This window comes from Rhinopithecus bieti, unplaced genomic scaffold (genome assembly GCF_001698545.2).
Source record: "Rhinopithecus bieti isolate Rb0 unplaced genomic scaffold, ASM169854v2 scaffold_5477, whole genome shotgun sequence".
Taxonomy (NCBI): Eukaryota; Metazoa; Chordata; class Mammalia; order Primates; family Cercopithecidae; genus Rhinopithecus; species Rhinopithecus bieti.
The window spans coordinates 909,698-915,232 of record NW_016804788.1 but is presented as its reverse complement, the minus strand read 5'-3'; the positions used below and the strand labels follow the sequence as shown (position 1 = coordinate 915,232).

General features: G+C 44.6%; 1 long non-coding RNA gene across 3 annotated transcripts in view; it reads left to right on the top strand.

The window, feature by feature from the left end:
* Nucleotides 1–2,472: 2,472 nt before the first annotated feature.
* The window catches only part of LOC108528539 (uncharacterized), a 61,454-nt gene continuing 58,391 nt past the window's right edge, over nt 2,473–5,535 (top strand). For all 3 annotated transcript variants that reach the window (XR_001885180.1, XR_001885179.1, XR_001885181.1), the window contains exon 1: nt 2,473–2,556. This is a non-coding gene — a long non-coding RNA (uncharacterized LOC108528539). The remainder of the gene's footprint in view (nt 2,557–5,535) is intronic.

Sequence of the window (5,535 nt, the reverse complement as noted above, 5' to 3'; positions counted from 1 at the left end):
CACACACGAGATTCACGTTCAGAATTATGTTGATGTGTAGTGAGAAATATATGGTGAACTACAGCAAGGGCTGGGACTCGGGGCTCACTGTGGACCACTGCTGGAAGGCCGGGGCATGGCCCCAGTTAAGAATGAGTCTATCCAAATGTAGCTGATAATGACTTGATTATTTCCCTCTGCGAAGTAGACCATTGTGGTGGGGTGAGTGACAGTTGTGCTCTTGTCAATGAGATCATTGCAGAGGCCTGCTCCCATGACAGGGTGGTGCGGAGCGGACAGTAATGCTGGCATGCAAGGCCTTCCACCCTGTTCTGTGATGCCTCTGCACAAATTAAAGAAAGTCTTCCAAAAGGGTTGGGGTAGGCTGAGTGTCTCCCCACTATGGAAAGGAATTATAGAGACTTCAGCCAGGGAGCAGGGCAATGCCACAATGTCACCTGGTAGGGCACAAACCCAAGAGACCCCTTTAACAAGATGACTCGTCAGGATTCTGGGCGCTTGTCAGACTGCTGTGCAGAGGTGGCCTCTCTTAAGTCCTCACCAGAAAGGACAGCTCCAAGCTCCCTCATTGACTTGTGTGAAGTCCGCAGCTTCCAGCAACCATGAGCCTGCCATCTTCTATGGCTACCGTTCCACTTGCAGTATGGCAATGAGAGAAAGATGACTTATAGTCATTAAATGAAAGGAAATCTTTATTACTATTATTATTATTCTCCCTGAGAAAAATTAGATGAGCTCTCTGGTGAATTCCGATTGCCTGGATGCACTGGCTGTCCACTTGGCTTCTCTGTTTTCACGGATTCACTGAAACTTGGCAGGTGATTCCCTATTACTTTTCTGAAATGCAGGTTGAAATGCCCTGTAGGGTAAATTTGGTTCCCCTGTCAGCTAATTAACTCTTAAAATAGACCCACCAGCTTTCATTTTCAGGAAAATAATTACTTGTTGAAGTAACACACCTATTTCTAATCCTGTGGCTTATTATTTTAGCTAACTGGAAAAAAAGTACAAAAGCAAAACAGAAAAGCTCACATCTAGAAGAGGACAATAGCAGAAGCGCATGGGAGGCAGCGATGTACAGGGCTCAAGAGGCGACAGGTGAGCAGGGGCACCTAGAAGAAAGCATTTCAGGTGCGGAGAACAATGTGCTGAGGACAACGGGCCAATGCAGCTTTGATTCCTTCCTTCAAGTTGGTTTTCAGAGGGCACCAACGTCCACAATGATCCTTTTCTCAGGATGATTTCCAGGAGTTTGTGTTTAAATAAACACCTTGCATGACCTTTGCAAAGAAAGTTTGAGAACCGCTACCTACTACTTGCAATTAAAAGCTGTCTTCTTGAAATGGCAGAGTGTTAAGATGGGAGAGGCCATACAGGTCATTTTATAGCCCAAGAACCCAAGGTCCGGGGAGGTTAAGTGATCGGAGCGCCAGGAGGGTCATTGTTTGTCAGGCCTATTGCACACGTTCAGGTTTAATGTTCCTGTCCTGCATAGTCTGTTCTGGTCTCAGAACTCCAGAATCCAGACAGGCTTAAGAGGTGGCATGAATGAACTGCAGACTTTCTAGTGATCCTGTGTGTGTGTGTGTGTGTACACATATATATACACAGAACTGTGTCACCAGCTCTGAATATTCAACTAATTTAAGTCACTCCTCGCTAACATTCCAAACTCAGGTTCAAGTTTTTCCAATAGCAAATAATCATTGAAAAGAAGTGAAATGTACATTTAACATTCTAGCGATCAATGGATGTTTTTATCTATGTAGAAATACCTTTCCTCTGTGACCCCTTCATTATTTATTATTTTTAACTGATGCATAATAGATAGCCACAGTTTCGGGACTACATGTGATAATTTAATATATTCATTGAATTCGTACGAATCAAATTGGTGTACTTGGGATATCTATCATTTTCAATATTTGTCCTTTATTAATTCTAGAAACACTTGAATTATTCTCTTCTAGCTAGTTCGAAATGTACAATAGATTATTGAGAACTCTAATTACCCTACTGATCCATGGAACACTGGGTCTTATTTCTTCTATCAAACCATATATGTGAACCTATTAATCAAATTCTTAGAAGCTCATTTTGACGTAGCTTGTGGGACATACATTTTGATAACAACGGTTGTTAACCGGGCGCATGCTATGTGCTGGCCACTGCATAACCGCTTTACACTCATCATTTCTTTTAGTTCACAACAAAAATGAGGCTGAGACTGGGATGGTTTTAATCTCCCTGTGCAGATGAGAACATAAATTGTTGAGACAATAAGTTTCCTGCCCAAGTTGACACACTGACAGGCAGAAGAGTTGGAGATTTATGTTTTGATGAGTCAGTCCTTAGAGCTTGAGTTTTTAAGCTTACTCTGACAAAGCAAGCCCACCCATTGTTCCCTCCACATCTAATGACATCACAGAATACAGACTTCATGGCATCACCTTGTCAGTTCTGGGTGGAGCATTTTAAGGGGAATTTCTGTGTACCCTAAGGGATGGAAAAGCTACTTGCAGATTCATGGGAGTCCTGACGGTTGGCTACACTTAGGTGAGAATTGATTTAAGTTAAAGGCAATCACCCTACCAGTTGTCCTGGGGCGGAGGGAAGGGGGAGGTGGTAGGGGAGGGGGCAGCTCCAGGCTGGCCATGACTCAGCTACATAGAGAAAAGCACACACTCACAAGCCAAAAAGCAGGTTTGGTGAGTTTGGCCGAGAGCAACAAAGGGATGGAATGCTTTCAGAAGGAGCTCTCTGAAATGTCTGAAGGGCAAGACTGAGAGTGACTGAGGGACAGCTGCATTCAGTCTTGGAAGATGCCATGGGGTCTTTCTTTTAAATCTCTGCAGTTTCAGAAAGCAGGCTACACCTGGCACTTGTGATAGCCTGAGAAAGGAAGCTGGCGGAGAAAGAAATGTGTCTATAACACAGAGTTCCAAAAACAGCATTCCGCCAGCTCTCAATCCTGCCCTCTCCTGATTCTGACTTGAACGAGAACGAAGTTGCCCTGAAGTCAGAGAAGATGCCTTCTCTGAAAGAATGTCTCCCCCAGCCTGGCAGAGACAACGGTTGCTTTCCAACACAATGACACCATCTCTATATTGTGATTTTTAATTTTAGAAATGATTTACAGCCTCATTCTTCTGAGAATTGAAAATAGAATTCTATGAAAGCCAAAAAATTGGAATACAAGAAAACTCATTATTTCCCTCTACAGATCCACTCCACCTTGTTCCTTTTCTCAGAGAATCACTGTGCCACATACCCATTTGCCCAGGTTCAAGACCCAAGCTCAATGCACCACTTCCCTCACTTCCCATCTTCGTAGTTCTGCCCTCAGGAGTCTGAGGCCTGTTGCCTCTTCTCTCTTCCATCTGCTACCATCTGGTTTGTATCCTCCTTGTTTTCCACCACACTTTCTACTTAGGCTACTTTGGCTACTTTCTTTGTCAGAGGAATGGCCACTTGCATGAGGCTTATGAGACATATTCAAATTCAAATTTCAGACATTATGCATGTACAGTGGAAGCTCCCCAGGAACATCCCGACAACTAACACACATGTCTGCCTTGCACCGTGGCTACTGGCTTCGATTCCTTGGTTTAGGGGCAGTCAACAGTGGAGGGGAAAGCCGGGAAAGGCTGCCTTTGGGCTGGATCCTGATGCCTGAACAAGGGTTTCCTAGAGGGAAGAAAGGCAAAGTGATCCAGTACCTCTTTCATAAATGTAGTGTGAAATAGTGGATAAGCTTAACCAGAGGAGGGGGAGAGAAGAGAAGAAAGAAGATGACATGCCACTGAGGTATGTGCCATCAGACCGTGGAAGAGACTCTCAGTCCAAACGCATGTTTCCTGAACTTCAGCCTGCCTCCAAAGGAAACTGACACGATTTTAAAAAGAGAGTGGCGAAAGTGCCGGGCAACTTTATAAGCTTGATGGGGTTGCTAATAAAGAAATGCTCCTCCAAAACACCCAGTGACTGGCTGGTAGGAGCACTGCCGGGATCAGTCGTTCATGCCTCATTTATTACATGCCTTGTTGTGTTAAGCAGCTCCATCTGGGGCCATCCAGTCTTGCTTTAAAGCCACTCTTGATTTAACGCCAAACAATTTCATTGAATGAACTTCTATTCTAAAGAAGACATACTGGTTCTGTGTGTCTTGAATCTTTCAAAGGAACCGTGATGCAATACCGGGGTTCTGCTGACCATTTTAGCAGAAGCCGTGTTTCTCGTGGAGATCTCCTCACAGCAGCCCCTTCTATCGGGCACTCCGTTTGCGTTTTAGAGCAACTTTCCCCCTGATTACCAGCTTGAACTGAGTGAGGAAAAGGGAGGATGAAAGAATGCAACCCGATGCCCCTTCCAAATCCAGACACCTGTTAATGAAGCTCAGCTCCTCCCCTCTTCCCTTCTCATTTCATGGAAACGGAGAGTGCAGGACTGAGATTTATGCACTGGGAATGAAGCAGGGGGTTTTTCCAAGCGCTTGCCAGAACGCTGAAATCAATCCCGTTTCAGTGAAAAGTGCATTGTTGCTCTTGTTTAAGTGCCATTCATAGGCAATAAGCAAATCACCGCAGGATGAATACGTTTGATTTCTGATTCTGAATTTGTAGAGAGACTGTTAAAATGTAAAGCAATATACACCAGTTACTGACCCACTGGGAAATTCTGCAGCTCCACAAAGCACGTTAAAACACTGTAGTGATTTCAGTAGGCTGTGTTTGCAGGCTGAGATACTACTGAATGGGCAAGGAAGGAGAATGCCTTGCAATTAGATGAATTCGCCAAGAGATTTTAATTGGCATGAAATGCCTGGTATCAGCCTCCGGGAATCGCCGCAATGTTCTTCCCCATTGGAGTTTGTTCCACTAGGATGTTATCATCAGGTGCCCTAGCAGGACTCCCAGAACCCTCGGAAAGTATTTTTGGATGCAACATCCCTGGAGGTGATTATAACAGAAAAGTGAAAGCTTTTCTTTGCTGGGGCCGATCCAAACATAAACAGTTCAGGCAATTTTGGTTTTCTTTAGAACTTCAAAGGTCTTTGCTACTCTTGGGACAGTTACCCTGGGCATGGAAATATATGAGTGACATAGTTGTGATGCAAGAGGCAGCATGTGACTGCGTTGCATTACGTGGGTAGCTTTCAACATAGGCTCATGCGGGTTAAAATGTGAGCATATTTAGATGGCTTTTCCAAAGTGATCACTTAAGGCCCGTAAAAAACTCAGACAGTAGCATGCTGTTGGGTGTCTGATTTATATCTGGTGATGGACTTCTGGATGGAAACCAGAAATCATTCTAAGTGCTTTTTGTGTTTCTGCTCGCGCTCTCTCGCTCTCTCTCTCTCTCTCTCTCTCTCTCTCTCTCTCTCTCCCTCCCTCTCTCTCCCTCTCTCTCCCTCTCTCTCCCTCTCTCTCCCCCTCTTCAGAAAGCACATTTGCTCAGCCCTGCTATTCAGAAAGAGCCAGACAGTCCAGTCTTTTGACTTGTAAACCTGTGAATGCAGAATATTTTAGGCAGCCT